General features: G+C 34.0%; 1 long non-coding RNA gene across 1 annotated transcript; it reads left to right on the top strand.

Annotated features, from left to right (window-relative positions):
• The first annotated feature begins 10,254 nt into the window (after positions 1-10,254).
• On the top strand, positions 10,255-18,479 carry LOC144371493 (uncharacterized). Its single transcript, XR_013431463.1, has 3 exons — positions 10,255-10,424; positions 18,037-18,088; positions 18,349-18,479. It is a non-coding gene; the product is annotated as an uncharacterized LOC144371493 (long non-coding RNA).
• Positions 18,480-20,364: the final 1,885 nt, after the last annotated feature.

Genomic DNA, 20,364 nt, shown 5'->3' with positions numbered 1-20,364 from the left:
AGTTTTACACAATTTCCTTTCAAAAGCATTTATTTTATTCAAAATTTCTGAAAAGAATATTTTTCTATAGAAGAATAAATAATAATTTAGTTACTGGCTATTTCAAATAAAAAATACAAATCATGTATAATAACCTAATGGAACATATTACTAACTCTACACAGAAAGATATAGAAAACGTAAGTAACTTGAAGATAACATAACAAAATAAGCACAAATCAAATGAAAACTGATTTATGATCCTCTGTTAATCCAAGAAACCCACCTTTGAAACTTTAAAGAAAACTCAACTGTAACCAAAAGAATCTTGGGTGAAATACCTTGTCGGTCTTCTATTTGTTTTTGTAACTTTACATGCTGCTGAATTAGATCCTTGATTCACTCAGGGTCATTTTTACAGAGTTTTTGAGCTTTTATGTTTGCTTCCAGGGCCCAGTCATATTCCCCCAGCATAGAAAGAGCAGCACAATAATGATAATGACCCGGTTCCAAAAAGATAAATTTAATTTTTTTTCTCAAAAATATGCTTAAATTAAATAATAGGTAAGGAAAAATATTGTTTGAAATGAATTAATTAAAATGTTAGATCAGGCCCCTATCATGAAAAATAAATAAAAATGTTAACACCTCAAGAAATAAAACTAATAAATTAGTAGAATGTTATGAATAGGCAAGTGATTTTTAACAATTAACTAGAGATAAATATTTTTGCTTAAGAGATTTTGGTACCCCAGCGAAGTATTTAACTTCTGTTATATTTTACTAATAAAGTACTAAACACAGTATTTTGTGAATAAAAGTAATTCATTATAAGAAACAAACTTTTAAAAAATACTTTAAGGGAATAATATTCACTAAGTCATGACATGCCCTACACTTTGGAAATCAAGATTTTGGAGCTGGAAGGAGCAACCAGCTTGGCCAGCATTCCCAGTGCCTCCAAGAACACAGGCTCAAATAACAGGTGTAGTCAGGCTAACTCTTCTCTCCATCTCTCCCCTTCAATCAGCTTTTATTTTATCTGTAAGTGTAGTTCCTAGCTTTAAGAAAAGGTCCAAAAATCACTGACTTTATTCTCAATTCAAATGGTAAGGTTTTGGCTTCTTGTCTTTGTTTTTTGCTATAGAACCCAAATCCTTACTGACTCCAATATTTGGAAAATCCATTATATCTAATATCTTAGTCTAGAAAGCGAATTTAACTAACCCGGCTTCCAGTTATTCACAAATCAAACTTCCATTTTAGGTACCATGTCTCCTCTAGAGAGATGATCTACCATAAAAAAAACAGGCCAGAACCTGGCCTCAAGTCACAGTTAGAAACAAACTAAAGAACAATGATTTTATGATACCTAGTCCAGATCTCCTTCCTACTTACTACACATTTTTTTAAAGAGAGAGTGAGAGAGAGAGAGAGAGAGAGAGAGAGAGAGAGAATTTTTTTTAATATTTATTTTTTAGTTCTCAGCGGACACAACGTCTTTGTTGGTATGTGGTGCTGAGGATCGAACCCGGGCCGCACACATGCCAGGCGAGCACGCTACCGCTTGAGCCACATCCCCAGCCCCCTTACTACACATTTTACAAAGAACATTCTAATTAGATGAGAACCCGGGAGAAAATCAAAATAAGTGAACCCTTTAAGTGGAAAAATCAAAAATAAGTGAACCTTTTAAAAAGGAGTAGTTTTTTGCTAAAAGAATCACTGGCACGTTTATTCAGAGTCAGTACTGTGTTCTTGTGGACCTACGAATTCTGAAGATTTTATTCTAAAGACTATGCATTTCATTAAACTCTGCTTCCCCTTAGAGGGTAGAAGTCCTGTTTCCTGACACCTGCAGTATAAGAGGACAAAGAGATCTCTCATATATACTAAAAGGTGGGAAATCCTACCACTAGATATTTGTCAACTTTCAAGTTCAGATTACTACATTTAAAAAAATAAAACACAGAATAGAAATAATGTTAGATCATAAAACATACCTGCTAAACTTATAGTGAATAATTTCTTCTTTTCCCCTACTATTCTCACCACCTATTGGATCTTTTTCCCTGGACCCCATGTAACTTCTGCTGGTTGAGAAAGCGGTTTATCCAGCCCCCTGTGCTGAAGCTTAATGAAGCTCAGATTAAAGTATCTCAGTTTCTTGAACCCAATTACCATAAAAATTTTTGTTCTTCTTTGACACTCTCATTCTCTATCATATATGGACATCCCCTACTATCTTTTGGTCTAGCATCCCCTCACCTAGGAGTAAACATTTCCCACTCCTCATAGATATGGCATGGCAGTACTATCAGTTTTAGTGCACCATCCCAACAAGGGATAGCGGCTCTGATTGGTCAGTGGAAACATACCACTTCCCAGGTCACTGTAACTGATCCATGCTGGGACACATGACCCAACTGAAATCAGCCTGAGCCTTAGGCTTATTATATAGAAACTGATAGGGGTTTCTTTTCATTAGAATTAATAGCTATGACAGATATTGGTTTGGGGCTCCTACTACAAAGTCAAAGTTTTTTTTTTAATGTGAATATGCTTTACTTTCTATATATATAACTGTAAAGTTTAGAGACAATCAGGGCACATCTAGAGTGGAATGTCCATACACAGCCAAGCAAAGGTCTATACTTGTTCTATTCTTTCTTTTTTTTTTTCATGTATGACATGCTTCTGCTTGTGCATTGGTGTATATATATGGTATGCAGTCACTTTCTGATAAAAATTACTTAATTTAGAATATAATTGGAGAGGGAAATTGTCAGTTCATCCCTCATATTGAAGGACCATAACTTATTCCCAATGATTAAAACTTTATCCTGTGTATATTATCTAAATAGCGACAGGGTATATTTCTTTTTTTTATTGAGTGATTTAAAAAAATAATAAATGACAGTGGAATGCATTACAATTCTTATTACACATATATAGCACAATTATTCATATATCTGGTTGTATATAAAGTATGTTGACACCAATTTGTGTCTTCATACATATACTTTAGATAATGATATCTATCACATTCTACCATCCTTGCTAATCCCCTGCCCCCTCCCTTGCCCTCCCACTCCTCAGCCATATCTAGAATTCATCTATTTCCCCCACGTTCCCCTTCCCTACCCCACTATGAATCAGCCTTCTTATATCACAGAAAACATTCAGCATTAGTTTTTTGGGGATTGGCTAACTTCACTTAGCATTATAGCAGCACAATTCACAATAGCTAAACTGTGGAGCCAACCTAGATGCCCTTCAGTGGATGAATGGATAATAAAAATGTGGCAAATATATACAAAACAGAATTTTACTCAGCCATAAAAGAGAATAAAATCATGTGGTTAAAAGTCTTTTTTTAAATGAAGTCACAAGAACCTATACTCAAACTTCCTCTTCTGGCCAAGATGGAGTAACAGAGACCAGATTTACCATCTTGCCTAAAATGATTTTTAAAAACAAAAAAGATATGATTCCCTGGCTTATAAAACACTGGACACTGGGCAAGAAAACTTGAGTGATCCTTGAGAGAAGAGAAACACACAAAGTAAGACTTAAGACTGTTCCAGCGTACTGAGACAAACCCTCAGCCCAGGAAAAAGTCACTACTCAAAGACTGGCAGTCTCTCTCAGCTAAGGAGAGAGAGGTGGGAGGCAGGATTAAGGCAAGCTTGAGTTCATGAAGCAAGGACCATAGAGGGGAGAGCTGCCGAGAGAACTTCAAGGAGTCCTCAATGGGTCTTCAGCTGAGCACTGTCAGTACATGTCTGTGGGAAGAGCTCTCTATCAGGGAAAGAGCTATCAGAAAGGCTAACAGTACAAGAGTCGGACTCATACAGTGCTGCTACACCCACAAACCTGAGTGGAAAATGTCAGAATTCAGGGAGCATTAAGTCCTCAGAAAGTTTTGCCTCAGTAGTGAAGGAAAAAGTTAGCCTTAGGTTAATGACACTATGGCCCCACATAATAGAGCAAAAAACAAGATTATTAAAAACTAACCTACTTGTATGTTATTTCACTGTATTCCAAAATAAAGCTCAAAGGTAATCAGAGAAAACCAAAGATATGCAGCACTAAACAAAGTAACATTCACAATGTTGAATTCCAATAAAAAATGCCAGGTATGCAAAGAAAGGAAATGTGTTCTATAGTGAGAAAAATCAATCAACTGGAAGCCCATAAATGACACAGATGATGGAATTCAGGATATTACAACAGTTGCTATAATCACATTCCATTCATTGTAGAAGCAAGTAAAGACATGAAATATAAGACCCAAATTTAATTTCTAGAGATAAAAATTAAAGTATTTAAGATGAAAAACACCTGAATGTTAAGAAAGGCAAATGAAGCATTATAGATGAAAATATCCACGAACTTGAAGATACAGAAAAAACAACTTTGTAAAATCAAACAGAAAAGAGAAAAAAGAACGAAATATGAAACTGACAAAACAGGGAAACACAGCTGAGAAACAGAAGGACACACACAGCTCTTGCCCAGCCACCACTGAAGCCAACCCCTAGACTTCTCAGGTACAACAGCCTACAGATTCTCTATACTACCTAAACCAAGGACCTGTGTCAGATTTCTATCGTTCACAAACAAGAATCTAACATACCCTTCAGAACTCCATCTCTTGAGGACTTTAGTTAGAGTCTATTATTTTGTATCTTGTAAACTACAGCAAAACACAATATGCACAGAAACATTTACATATCTCTATTGACTATACCATAAAATTTCTCATTTTTTTAAAGCACAATGACTTATCCTCTCTCAAGGCTGAAAGTAAGTCTAGAGACAGGTGACCCTCTAGTAGTCTCCCCTATCTGAACCAAAGGAACCAAAAATGGCCCATCCTCATGCAGAAATGGAAAGTACCTGCCTCTATAGGCTTATATCTTAGAGCTGTGACCCCACAGACTTGGGCTCATAATTCTCAAACAAAATATTCTTAGAAAAGTAAAGAACGCACCTTGCATGCTCTCCTTTTTTTTTTTTTTTTGGCATTAGGGGCCTCAGAGGGGTTTAACTACTGAACCACATTCCCAGCCCTTTTTATTTTTAATTTTCAGATTCAGTCTTGCCAATTTGCTCAGGGGCTCACACTAAGTTGCTGAGGCTGGCCTCAAACTTGTGATCCTCCTGCTTCAGCCTCCTGAGTCTCTGAGATCATAAGTGTGTGCCACCATGCCTAGATGCATGCTCTATTTTAGCTTCTGAAGTAAAAATATTCTTCAATGAATATTTCTATCTGGTAAAATAAAAAGGAAAAATAGCTTACATATATAGTTACCGAATTTTGTGAATACTTAACTAGTGGTTGTATGTTTTTAATCTATGCAAATTTTTTGCAATCATATGACATATCATAAAACATCCCAACTTAAAAATTAGTAAATATTTTGTCTGAGAAACCAAACCAGGAACACTCTATGAAAGTCTTCAAAATAATTCAGAAAGCCTTAATATTCTTCCCTAAATTTGATAATAGATTAAAATTTGCAAGAGGTATCTCTGGAAAACCAGTATATAGACTGGGTTTCAGTATTCAGAACATTATCAATTCATTTGTTCTACAAATATTTATAGAGTACCCACAAAATGCAAGGTGTAGTCATCAGCAAAGATACTGTTTCAAGCAAAAGAATGACTCATAATGGAAATACCAACAAATTTATCACCCTCTAATGCAAGCGCCATCCATTTTCATCCTTCACTTGCAATGACACCTTGAAAAGTCATTTCACATCTGTTGAACTCAATTTCTTGATGCATAAAATCAGACATTTAAAAAATTACTCAAAAACTTAGATGTATAAGTCCACCTGGAAAACTTCACCATCTCCAGACCACTAGATACACTCCTAGGCTGCCTAAATTGTAACTTTAGGGGAGGGTAAGAACATCTTTAAAAGGTTCCCAGGCTGAGTCTTCCCTTTTACTTCACAACCTTCTGTACTTTCTCTTTTTTTATCATAGCAAATTAGAATATAAAAAAAATATAATTTTAACAACACTAAACAAAATAAAATTAAGTCCTGCAAAGAATTTAATGAAGTCTATCTGCAAAGCAGTAATGAAAGTATGAATGAGAGTAATTCTCTAAGGCCCTACTCACTGTAATTTTTTTTAATTATGTAAAATCAGGAATACAGTATGAAAGACATGTGCCTTTGTGTGTCTTATTTGAATCTTTACTTTGAAAAACTTTTTGAATATTTTTACAAATTGGAAAAATACAGAGAATAATGTAATAAACATCCAGAATTTTGTTTTTATAACATTTATAACATTATAACATTTTGTAATATTTGCTCAGATTCTCTTTTTGTTGTTGTTGTTGGTACTGGGGAGTGCACTCAGGGACACTCAATCACTGAGCCACATCCCAGCCCTATTTTGTATTTTATTTAGAAACAGGATCTCACTGAGTTGCCTAGCACCTCACTTTTGCTGAGGTTGGCTTAGAACTCACGATCCTCCTATCTCAGCCTCCTGAGCTGCTGGGATTACAGGTGTGCACCACTGTGCCTGGCCAAATTCTCTTTTAATAAGAGAAAGGCAATGATATCAATATGGCTGCTTTGGAATCTCTTCAATCTCCTTTCCCTCCCTGACTTTCCAAATGCAAACACTATCATGGGTATTGGGCTTTTATTTTTTCATTTCATGTTGTTTTTCAAATCCATAAATATTGATATGCCAGTCAACTACAATCTAATATTCAACTACTCATTTACTAAGTCAACAAATACTACTCCTGAGTGCCTGCTATGAACCAGGCAACTTGTCAGACAGTCCAGATTTAAGAGCAAACCAGATGAAAAAGCCTTTCCCTGTAAAGCCCACATTACACTGGAAGTCACAATAAACAATATAAATAAATAATGTAACAATATTGAATAGTGTAACAATATTTTCAATAATATGCCAAATGCTAAGAGGAAAAAAGGGAAAGAAGATAGGAAATGTCTCAAAGGAGCAGGGTTTGCATTTTAATAAGATGGCCAGGGAAGGTTTCATTGAGAAAAGGATGTTCTATAAAGAATGAAAGGAAATAAGGGAGCTAGCTATGTTCTAGGGGGAAAGTGTCTGAGGCAGAGGAAAGAGCAAAAACAGAATGAAATGGGCCTGGCCTGATGGGAGCAACAGTGAGGAGCCCAGGGGCCAATTCAGAGAGAGTAGCAGGAATGAGGTTTGAAGAATGAAGGGTGTTCAAGATGGGAACAGATTAAACAGATCAGAGTAATAACTTTGATCAAATAAAAATACCAACTCATCCACTGCTTTATCAATGGAGATTATCTCTTAGTGATAACATTTTTTAAAAAATTTTTGCCTACTAAGAGTTGTTTCAGTGTAATGTCTTTACTGTTTCCACAATTAAATTGCTGAAAACAACTGTGTTGTAAAAGATGGAGGACAATGGGAAAAGTTTAAGCTGCATTTGGACTACTCAAAGAACAAATTAATGTATTTTTTGACTTTAAAAAATACTAAAAAATATGAACAACTTTTAGCTCATGAATATTCTTCCAAAATATAACAAGTTATATATATATATATATATATATATATATATATATATATATATATAGTATTTATATATGAAGATTACTGTGACATTGTTTATAGCATCTGAAAATTGCTTGTAGCTTCTACAAGTCTATATAAAGGAATGGATTTAATTTTAGCATATCCATTATGTGAAAAAAAATTAACTTAAAGTTATGATGCCAATTTATTTACTCTAATAATAGGTATAAAAAGGTAATAAAGTTGAAAAAAAACCATGTTTGATCCTGGTTTTGAAAAATGCTAATCCAGTAGTAATGATTCATAAGATTATACAGAAAATATTAGCCATAATCAAGAGGATAATTCTTTTTTATTTTACACTGAACTTTATGAACATAAAAAATTGACATCCTATTCCTAAAGTATTGTTAGATGTTTGACAATAAATAGAAATAACACAAAATTAGAGAATAAGTACTAATGCTAAAATTTAAGCTACAACTTTATTACCACCTATGTGAATAATGAAACACATTATTTTTAAGTGTTCCTCATTCTTTGGTCATTTGAAAATGTAAGGCTGTATATGAATATACTTTGAACATGAAATAATATTTATAAAATTACTTTTTTTTCCAGAATAAAGTCTTAGAACCCTAAATTTTCTTATGCTTCATAAAAGTACTATTGTTGTTCTTACCAGGCCAATAATAATAACACTAATAATAAAATTTTTTTCAAGGCTGAGATTTCCCTTTCATGCTCAGAAGATAAACAGACAATTGGCACCAAATTATAGATTTGGGACAAACAAAACCTTGATCTGTCAGCACAAGTAGAGAAAGTGAAGCTCAAGTGCTACAAAAGGATTTGATAGTACAACAGTTTGTTTGTTTGTTTGTTTTGGTACCAGTGATTGAACTCAGAGGCCCTGGACTACTGAGCCACATCCCAACTCTATTTTGCATTTTTTTAGATATTTTTTAGTTGTTGATGGACCTTTATTTATTATTTATTTATATGTGGTGCTGAGAATAAAACACAGTGCCTCACACATGCTAGGCAAACACTATATTATAAGCCACAACCCCAGCCCTCATATTTTGTATTCTTATTTAGAGATGGTCTCACTGAGTTGCTTAGCACCCTGCTGTTGCTGAGGCTGGCTTTGAACTCATGAGCCTCTAAGCCACTGGGATTACAGTTGTGCACCACCGTGCCTGGATGATAGCACAACAATTTATTAAAGCAGAAGCATCTTCTGTGAATTTATTGGACAGCTTCTGCTAACACCCTTTCAAGTGCAATCATGGGCTTTCTTTCATTCTAACTGATGACTGATTCCTTTCTCTTCTTCTGTCCAGATAACTTTAAGCTCCTTATCTTTATTGAATCTAACTTAGAAAACAAATGTGTTGTATTCTAACATCAAATATGAAACACATTTTTGTAATAGAACATTGTTGTCTATTTTATTCTAATTTTACTCTGTTTAAGAGGTAATTTATTAAAGAATAGTCAGAAATCATGTATCTAATGGAAGGTTAGATTTTATTAGCATAATCCCAAAGTAGCATTTATTACTGGGGAAAGTAAGTGGTGTGGGGCTTTCATTTGGGCTTTAAAGTTTGTGTCCACTTGCACTGTAGAATTATTGTAAGAAGTTCCTTGTCACAAAATATAGAACTAATATTATAGCTCTGAATATTGTATATAATACACAGTAACTAGAAACTTTAGATATATTTTATATTTAGATTATTCTTTCACTTTTCCTTTTATATACTAGATGTTGATGATATAAAAAATGATACAATATGATACCAATCTTAAAAGAATTTGCATCATAATGGAGAAGATATCTATTTGTAAAAACTGAGACAAAGCACACTTAATGTTATGATTAAAGCTTTTGAAAAAGTATATGGATATTAGATTAATAAGCTCTCACTTCTATTAGGATGGGAAAGCAATGATGGTGCAGCAGAAATTCTTTGGGGCATGAAAAAAAGAGAATTCAAGGTGAAGCTTAAAGAGCTAGAGGCAATGGAGGCTATGTTGGCAAATGTTAACCATAAATAGAGACAGAGAAGCAATAAAAATCAGAAGAGGTAGGAATTGTGTGAAGCAAAGGAATTATGTGAACAAGTATTAGTGGTGCTGAGTTTGTTCCTACGGGGAATTTGGAAGACTATTTGTGATCATGCTTGGAAGAGCTGGGGGACATATGAATAAATATTGAGTTTATTGTATAAATAATAGAATACTTTCTCACTTTTGTGGGTATGACATGGTTAAATGTTTATTTTAGAAACTAATGCTTGTGAGAGGGGAGAATGGCACACTTGAGAGAGGCTCATGACAGGAAGAGCAACTAGGGGCAGGTCACTGTTCTCTAGGCTAGAGATAAGAGAAAGGAGGGTTGTAAGCACTGGCAATAATGACAAAATGAGAACTTATTTAGAAAGCAGAATAAACAAAACATAAGAGTAAGGATTTGATTTTTATAAGGTTCGTTGTAGCTAAAATCACAAAATTTAGAGATTTAAAATTGCCTATAGTTATGTCTCAATTATGGTAAAAACTGCATTAAAATAATTGAATACTTGGTGTGTCGCAGCAACTCATGTGGTGGGAACAGCAGCAGTGGCCAGACAGCACAGTTTCAGAAGGTTCCCAAGAGCCACTGCCTGCAGCACCTGTGTGAGCCTTGTGCTCTCAGCCAGGAAGCTCCAGAGGAAGGTCAGCTATGAAGAATGTGAGGCTAAGTAAAAGCCCAAGAGGAGGTCTTCCAGGCTGTCTTCTCCGACTGCTGCTGCCAAGGCGGATGCCAAAACCAGAAAGGTTTTCTTTCATAGTCAGCAAATGGAAATAGTGATGTGAATGAATAACTGTGATATGAGGTAATAAATGCAGTTTTGCAAATATTTCCAAAATAGAACCGATGGGAAGCATCAAGTCATCAAGTTGACTGTATAAAGTGTATGTCCACAAAAGGGAGATTTTTATAAGGATCCCAAAGAGGAGTTGGATATTTACAGGTGGAGCAGAGCGAGACTGAGAGGTCTGTGAAAAGAAAATAGGATTTCAGGAGGTGCATCATCATTTGCCTAACTAGAAATATATTAGACAGTTAAGGGAACTGAAAGATTTTAATTTGATTGAAATGCACAATATATTTCTATATCAAAGGGAAAATAGGCAAAAGAGAAATTAGAGAGTACATTGCTTGCTCCTTTAATAAGCAAAGACAGGAATAACATGGGGACGTTTACATTTTAGAATAATCTCATTGGCTTTATTGCTGACGATGGGATAACAGATGTAAGACCTATGAATGAGGGGTTCAGAGTAGAGCTTACTATATTTTAGCAGAAAGATGATACAAATTTTAATGTCACTATCAGTTACCAGACGATGTTATTTAGAGTCAACAAAATATGATTACATTGAGAGGTAAATTGAGAAGTAAATTGAGAAGCAAAGTTGATATATGTTTGATTTGATATATTTTGACCTGGAATTTATATATTTAAAAAAAAAACCTTTTATAATTTACACTAAGTGTGTACTGTGCCTCTATAGATGAAATATTTGAAGGATTTACTAAGTCTGACAATTTTAGTGTTTTAGCCTCCTGATTCATTAATATAAAATATTACATTTTAAGTCAGGGAAGTATTTTGTTTGAATTACTGCTGTCTAAAAAAGATATTTAAATGATTATATCAAACAAGAATTTATTATGTCTGTTTTTATTATTTAATTTTCCCTTTAATGTGTTATGGAAAACAAAAGTTTAGTAATGGAAAATTACATTTATTTTACATAATTTTGGAATAATTTTTAGTTAAGTTATCTAAGGCAAAAAATAAAAAGTAAAGTTTTAGAAAGCCTGATATGTGGTAGGAGGTGGAAAACTAGAGGTGTGCAGAATTTGTGGTTAGAGAGTGAGCCTTCCCATCTCTTCTAGATGCTTCCCTTACTCTTACCATTTCTCCAAATTTGATATTGATACTCTCTTCCCATCTTTTACCGAAGAGGCAATTACATTACTTTCTATGATTGCAGAAAGTGATGATTACATTATATTAGATTTTGACATTAAATTACACACTGGAGAGAAAGCCATGTTCTTCATTTGGTTTTTATTTTCATCACTAAGAAAATACAAAGGTGACGTGCATTCTGTAGTCACAAGTTACTTCAATATTCCTAGTAAAACATAACAGAAACATATATATGTTTTATTTCAGTAAGATCTCCTGAAGGGAGACAATTCTTTGTTGTATACTAGAGCCTTTTCCCCCAACTTTTGAAAAGCAAAATGTCTCCAGGTATTGTCAACTATCTCCTAGACTATGAATATGGGGTAGAGGCAAAAACTTCTGTGATCAAGATGCAAAAAAACATTAAATGTTTAAAGATATTTCATCTTTTAAATTCTAATAAAATGCCCAAACACAATTCTTTTTTTAATTTAATGTTTAGTTGTAGTTGGACACATAGCTTAATTTTATTTATTTATTTTTATGTGGTGTTTAGGATTGAACGCAGGGCATCGCACATGCTAGGCAAACACTGTATCACTGAGCCACAAGCCCAGCCCCGCCAAATACAATTATTGTCTAAAGTAATACGGAAAGAAAAATCATCACTTTATATGCCTGTAGATCTAATAGATCTACAAGTGGTTTTGTTATATCATATTTATAGAAAAGAGAATAATGGAAGATAAAGTTTTCCCATTCAGTTTTCTCAATCTGAATGCTCTTGTACTCTAAGCAAGACTTGTTGATTTTCCTCATAATTAAACATAATCTACATTTTGTTACAGCAACACATTCAAGGAGAGAATAAGGTACCAATCATTTACTTGCAGAAAGAAAATTAACAATTTACTTCATGTTGCTTTGAAATAACCATTTAGGTTTTTAAAAAGTACCCAAGGTTTTCACCCACTTTCTCCTTACATTATCATCATTGAACATAATAGACAGCTAATAAAAATGTGACCTTATGTGGGGGAGATATTATTTTCAATCAATCACTCCTTTGGGTAAATGTTTTGAGTTATTCAATGGTAACTGAGTCCTTCTGCTCCACTGGCATATATGGGAGACACAATTAGGATTATTGTAATTATCAACTACTTTCTATAAGCAAATAGAAATGATAGCTAAATAATCTTTAAGTGATTAATATTAAATATCACAATTATGAAAAAAGTAACGAATATGAGTTACTTAATATTTTTTTCGAATTCCAACTCACTGTTTTGCCTGGAATTACACTACATTATGTTGAAGTAATTGGTAAACTATAGTATTATGAGTGTAAATTTTACAAATATTGAAATTACTGTGTTCTGAATGAAATCACAAACTCTTAAAATGGGATATTTAAAGAGGGGAAAACATTAACTAATACAACTATCTAAAATTTTTTTTTATACTTTACTGGGCAGTCATAGTCATAGTATTCTTATAAATACTTTTTAAAACATTTTTTTTGTAGTTGTAGATGGACAGAATGCATATATTTTATGTTTTTTTATGTGATGCTCAGGATCAAACCCAGTGCCTCACACATGCTAGGCAAGCATTCTGCCACTAAGCTACAGCCCCAGCCCCAAGGCATTCTTTTTAAGTATCATTAAGTTTATAGATATTTTTTTTGGAAGGGATTGAGTATTTGTTCATCTATGATCAACACTTTTAGGCTAATTTTCTGTTTTAACTCAAGTTTTTAAAATCCTGCTTTTATTCACATTAAAAACAAACTGCTTGATATATACTGAATAATTAGATGATGAATTAAGATGCAATTATTCCTATAAGTAGGATGTGGATGCACTGAAGCAAACACCAGCAAGAGTGAGGGCATGCTGCTAAACTGTCTCACCTACTTTTATCATGCTGTATCCACTTTAGGGATCCAATTTATGTGGTTAACAAAACTTTCAAGAAATTCATTTCATCCTCACAAAAATTATACAATGGGGAGATCAACTTAATCTTCATTTTACAACTTGGGAAACTGAAGAACAAAAATATCCCATAACTTATATAAAGTGGCATGCCAATAGTGGCACAGCATGGATCTGAACAGTCTTGCTTCAGTAGCAGAATTTTTCCAACCTCAATAGACATACAATTCAGTTAGCAATCTTACTCAATTCAGATTTGGACTCAGTACTTCTGGTTAGGGGAAAACAACATACTGAGTTTTAACAATCACACCTGTGATACAGATGTTGCTAGTCTGAAGATCACCCTTTAATTAGCAAAGTTCTAATCTACACTGGACAATAGTGAGAGATATGGCAACCATCAGAAACACAGTTTATCCTCAGAAAATTACTCTTATGTGCAAATTGCCAACATCTGACTTAGAACTTATGCTACTTTTTCTTTCTTTTAAAAAGGGAAGTTAACAAAATTTGCAAGTATTATAATATTTACAAGTATCATTGTAGCTGATTTCAGGTTTTGATAGTCAACATATGATTAATATAAACTTGAAGCTGTAATATCTACCCCCCATAAGGCCTTCTCCTCAACCAAAAACGATTTATAATTACTCTTGAATATCTTCTTTAACATAGATTCAGTCCAAACCCATTAATATTTAGGAGTACATGTTTGTACCCTCTATACAGGAAAAGAAATTCAAGATTAACTTAGAAATCCAGCACCTTTCTAAACTTTTGCTGTTTACACAAGTGCTGACTGTAAGTGGAAAAGGAAGCACATCCTTTGAAAAATAGAACATAAATGTCAACACATTACTAAACAACTATCGTCCATAACTTTCTGTAAAACAAAGGGATGTTCATAATAATTTCCCTTCCCCCTTACTGGTGAATTGATTTTTATACCCTAATCTAAAATATAGAATGTAAAAAGTATAAACGTAAACCAAAAAAACATATTATTTCCCTGTGTTTAAAATGCATTGGCCCACAGGCCTTCAATACTTAAAACCTAAAATACCATCAAATCATTAGAAATTAAATATTTATCAACCTTTTTTTACTAAAAGAAAAAGAAGTATTCCTATTGACATATAATCAAACACTTTTAAAGTCCTGCATTTAATTTGACAATGATATCTACCCAAAGGCCATCCTGGATGTGTATATAGACCTAATTATGTAACTAAAGAATAATTTATTAATTAAAACAAAAGATGGGGTTTAAGACAAATCTCCCTAGTACAAGTAATTCTAGTTTTCCTATATCTCATTCAACATTTTCCTGAATGTACCCAGATACTATTAACATTTCTTCCCTGAGGGATAATTAACACTGTCACATACTTTGACAAGTTTATACACACACACACACACACACACACACACACACACACACACACCTTACCAAAAGCCATAATTAAATAATTGTACCTGGAAGTAGCAAGCATAAGGTTTTAAAGGTCTCATGCAATATTAACCCACAAATTATAGATGTACTTATGACTGTGGAATCCCATTTTTAATTACAACATAAATTAACAAATCTAAATAATACAACCACCATAAAGCTAAAATTCTCATTTATGCAGCTATGAGTTAAAAGAAATATAATACCAAAATCTATTGCATTTTCTGGCATGAAAGCAAAAACACAATACAAATGTAAGCTTTTCTATCAAAATTACAAGAAGTAACCTTCTACCCAGAAGAAACCAAAGACACACAAAAGCATCTGCATTATTTTACATATGAGGTATATGGAAAAAAGTCTCTCCCCAAAGTATTAAGAAACAACTTCTAATTTTCTAAGAAACTTGTATTTTACATTTGTTTTTTTTCCTGAATCACTTACACAGCCACAAAGAAACTCAGATATTAAAGAACAAGAGAAGTTAAAAGATGTCCTTTTCAATAGCCAACAGTCACCAAAGACTGTAACAAAAGAAAATAGATATAAGTATTCCACGATACTGTGCACAAGCAAGCCCAAAGTTTTACTGCTTCACTAGTTAAATCACTAAATGTTAAGCATTATTTCATGAACTTAAATGAAATCTGGTATATAAAGAGAAAAAATATGCGATAAGTGAAACTTACTTTCTATTTCACAGAAAGATTTTACTCCATCTAAAACAATCCTGTGACCTTGTGGAAACAGTCCTGGGTTAAACACTTAAAGTACATTCCTTTACCAAATGTACCAGTACATTACTGCTCTGAAAGCATTCAATATGTCTACTATGTTCTCTAGATGTATATTCATACACTGGTTTAAGCCATTTGCAGAAAATCAACAGAAACCCTTAAAAAAGTTTGACCTGACATGCAACTTTAAGACATGTGAGTTTTAAATTGACAGATCTTTACATCTTTCATAATGGAAATTATCAGAATATACTCTGAAAGTTAAGTGATTCTTCCACAGAACAAATTTAACTTGACCTCCTACATGGTACAGATTTGACACACCATTTAGAAGGCTAAAAGAAATACTGATTTACTTCTTCTCTAAAGCAATACTGTTCAACAAAATTATAATGCAAGTTACACATGTAATTTTGAATTTGCTAATAACTATGCTAAAATGATAAAAATACAATTTTTAAAACACTTACTAAACATGCCAAATATTATTTCAACATGTAATAAATATCTTTAAAATATTTATTCTTTTACAAATTGTACTGAGTTTTCAAAATCCAGTATGCATTTCACACTTACAGCATATCACATTTTCAACTAACCACAACATCCTGGTCCATAGTCAGAATGTGGCTAGTGGCTACACTATTGAGCAGTATACTTTTTAAGTAGTACTTTGAGATCTGAAATATCACTCTGTTTATAATTAGTTCACATTCATGTCTCCTTTTTTAAACTGAAATGGCTGCGACTACAAATATAAGCAAAACTGTTAATTCACTGGATAAATCAGGATCAGATCCCCTTTATCTGGGGATCTGGTTAACACAATAAATAGCAAATGGATTATTCCTTATTATGTCTCAAGTAGACTTCAGAGATGGTGCTGATCAACATGAGCAAACACAATTTGTAGCAAAAACACAGGTTAAACACCAAAATATTTTTATATCAAATCATAACACTTCCTTAATTATAGCATCCCTTCCCCTCTCATTCTTGAGCACATACTTCTATGCAATTTATTTATAATATTGCTCTCTAAATTTGATAAATTTTGTCAACCACACAGTCACCATTCAAAAATAAACAGAACACTATATAAGACACAAATAAAAAAGTCAATCAGCTACTTTTAATACAATTTGTCAACCAATCTTAAATTCTGAGTTCCACTGAATTTGATTCTTCTCACAATTCCAATTAATTTACTGCTAAGAATTTTCCCAAGTCATTAGGATATTTGCTTAAAATGTAAATAATTCCAACAATGTGTTTTCTAGAAAATAACAACTACAACCATAGCTTAGCACATAAAATTTTTCCTTTAGGCAAGTTACTGAATAAATCAAACAGATACAGCTATAATCCTGTTTAATGCTTTTACATTTTGTAACAGCATATTTAAAAATTTCTAAATTTGGAAAATCAATTCAGATTGCACACAAGCACTAACTTTAAATCTTAAAACCTTACAGGTTTCTACAAAATACTTGTGAATAAATATATTCCACAGAAAAACAACAGAAAAATCAACACCACTCAAACAAATCTCAGCAAGAAGCAAGAGATCACTATATTCATAAGTACAGAATATATGATACATGCTAATAGTATTTTTCTCCTAATTTAATTCACCTAGGCAATTTTTGTTTAAAGCACTTGCAAAGCTTTAAGGAAGCAAACATAGCTAGCTAGCCTCTTCTGCTGCACATACATACAAGGATAATACATTCATCTCCTGATATTGTTCCACAATTTAGAAATCAAAACAACAAAATTTGTTTCTTACCTGCAGTTAGGAGAGGATTAAGGGTTACTTCAGCTAAATCCTTCTGAATTCCATTAGTGAAATGAGAACAGACAAAAAAGATTTGAGACAGTCTACAGAATAACCAGAAAATCAGAATGCCCTCTACCATCATGCAGGTAAATGCAAGGCTGGTTTTGCCTTCAGTAATGCTAACATGGCTGCTTCCTCTTTGTTCTCAGAGGCATAACCCAAACTCCTTAACAGAAAATTGCAGATTTTTTCTCACTTGCTACTGTAAATAGATAAGTCATTTACACCTGATTTGAGAAAGTCCTCCACTACTACTCAACAAAAGGATATAAAATCTATTTTAAAACTCTTCTTACCAAAGAAATTCTCTTTTCAAGCTTATATGCAAATGAGACAAAACGGAAGGAGGAAAAGCACTAGAATATTTTTGACAATGACTTCAATCCACTTTTACTGTGGTAAAAATTAGAAAGCTATTGCAAGAGTACATTAATAGTTTTGTCAATATTTTATCTGTTTAAAAAAAAGTTTAAAATTTACAAATACCTTTACCAATGAAAAACTTCCAAGGACTATTTTAGCAATCTTAACCATTTCTTTTCTCTGATCTTAGGTACAGCACGTAAATTTAAATTTCATACTCTTGGAGGAAAGAGGGCCTTGAGGTAAGGGGAAAAAGAGCATTTCTCTGATTTTCTTGAAATTTAAAATGTTTTCAAAAGTTGTTTAATGTTCTCTCCATAAGATTACAACACACTGAGAAGAATTTTAAATTATTTCAAAGACTGCTGCTATTCAATATAATATTTTCAAGTTCATTAGTGTTTGGTTAATGGTGCAATGACGGTAAAAATATATAGAAAAATAAGAACATGAATCGCTATAAAATACAATAATAAGTTTTTATATTTTCTTTTTCTTTTAGTTGTGATCAATGAAAAACAACAAAACATCAACATTAGGTAATGCTATAGGTACATTTTATGTTTGATACAAGAGTTCTACTCAATACAACCACTATCACTGATGGAGTCCCATTGATGGATTTTTTTTTTGCCATCATAGAAAATAAAAGTCAGCAGGAAACAAATAATCTTTCACTTACAACCAACAAAATGTTTTTTTCTGCTGTTGATTTTCACTACTATGTCAAGAACATCCACGAGTTTTAAAGATGTGCAAAGTTTTAACAGCAAAGTGACACCTGAGATTGTTAATGGCTACTTTTCAGTTTTATTTGTTCTCACAAGAACAAGGAGGGATAACTATAACTACAAAAAATTATATCTATTATGCAGGATTTAAAGACTTGTTTGTAAAACTAAGCAAATTTATAATCTGCTTTCAAAAAAACCAAGGCCTGACATTCAACATTTTTTAGCAAATATAAACTTTTTTGATCATTTCCTTTCATGAAAAGTGACACATTTCCTTTTATGAAGCTGCCACCACAGATGCCTGGACTGACACCCATGTGGACACATGCTAATTTCACTCAAGAGTATAACTCACAAAAGGAAACAAAAGGAAGCATCTAATTGCTTGGAAGACAATCTGACAATGTTACCTTTTAGCACTAGTGGATAACTTACCAGCAGTTTTGCTAGAGAGTTTGGTGCTCTTCTTCCACTGGGTGGCAGAAGGTTCTTTCTTCATGATCTTCAGGCTCTGGAGCAGCAGGGTCTTGCTGGTCTGAATCTGAACTGCCAGTGCTGGTGCTGGGGCTGTCATCATCATCGGACATTTGCTTATCACTGGCCATCTTCATGAAGTTTTCTAAGTGATAAGTTTTCCAAGTTTTCCAGCAGGAACGAGGCCACTGAACAGAAAAGAGAAAAGGGAAGACATGTTAATCTAAGAAATCAATTAACAGCTTTTCCTTATCTTAATATCATTCCCAAATTGTATCTTTATAAAAAGGCTTCAAAAGTGTTCACATTTATTGTATGAAAATGTTACTGGGGATAGGATGAGTCTTACAATGCCAGCTCTCAGGGACTGTGGAAATAACCCACTCACGTTTTTTTCCATTCCTTGGATAATCTATCAATTGTCTACTTTCTCAGAAGGCATGAAAAAGATTTGCTTGGGAACTTAAGGCAAGGAGTATTAACAACGTATGACACACTGTAAATAACAGATTTTTATGAAAAATGTTAAAAAGTCACTACAGGTCTAAATATTCACAGACTGACATGGGTCAGAGCTACCAAATTCCCTTTCCAGAGGAAAACATTCCCTGTTATCCGCTCATATGCTTACTTAAGGCGAACATTCCTCTTCTTTGCACTTAAAACCTTTAAACACAAACTGGGAAATTTAAAACTCAACTAACAAGCTGCCCTAGCCTTTTCCAGGGCCAGCAGTGAAGATTCATCTGGCCATCACCAATGAAAAAGCAGAATCCAAACTGCACTTTCTGCAAAGCTCCCCACGTCACCAATGTTCCTTGCTCTATCTTTACAACACGGGGGTCATTTTATCCAAAATTAATGAAAAGAAGGGTAAAAGCCCAAGGAAAAACAACAAAGACCCAAGAACTGCAACAAATGTCTGCGCCCTCATAGGCGAGCTGCTGCCACTATCGCTGCTGCCGCAGGCGACCACACAGCTCTGCAGCCCTTTGTGGGGAAGGCAGCCCACAGACAGCTCGCAGCCCCAGCTGCCAAGTTATAGGAGCATCCAAAAGGCCCCGCAGCTCCCGGACACCGGTAGCTCCGACACCCTGTGATAACGTTGCTGCCACCACCGCTGCCAGTGCCCTAACTGCCCACCCCCCAGGACCCCGGCCCCGCCACCCTACCTTGCCGCCTGAAGGAAGCTGCCACCGCCCCTACTTCCCCCCAAGTGGACCCCAGCCCCGCTGACTTACCTCTTGGCGGGAAGGAAGCTGCCGCCGCCGCCACCACCACAGCCCTAGCTGCCAACAACCCCGACGGCT

The sequence above is a fragment of the Ictidomys tridecemlineatus genome, chromosome 16 (assembly GCF_052094955.1).
Source record: "Ictidomys tridecemlineatus isolate mIctTri1 chromosome 16, mIctTri1.hap1, whole genome shotgun sequence".
Lineage (NCBI taxonomy): Eukaryota > Metazoa > Chordata > Mammalia > Rodentia > Sciuridae > Ictidomys > Ictidomys tridecemlineatus.
This window is presented reverse-complemented; position numbering and strand designations above follow the sequence as displayed.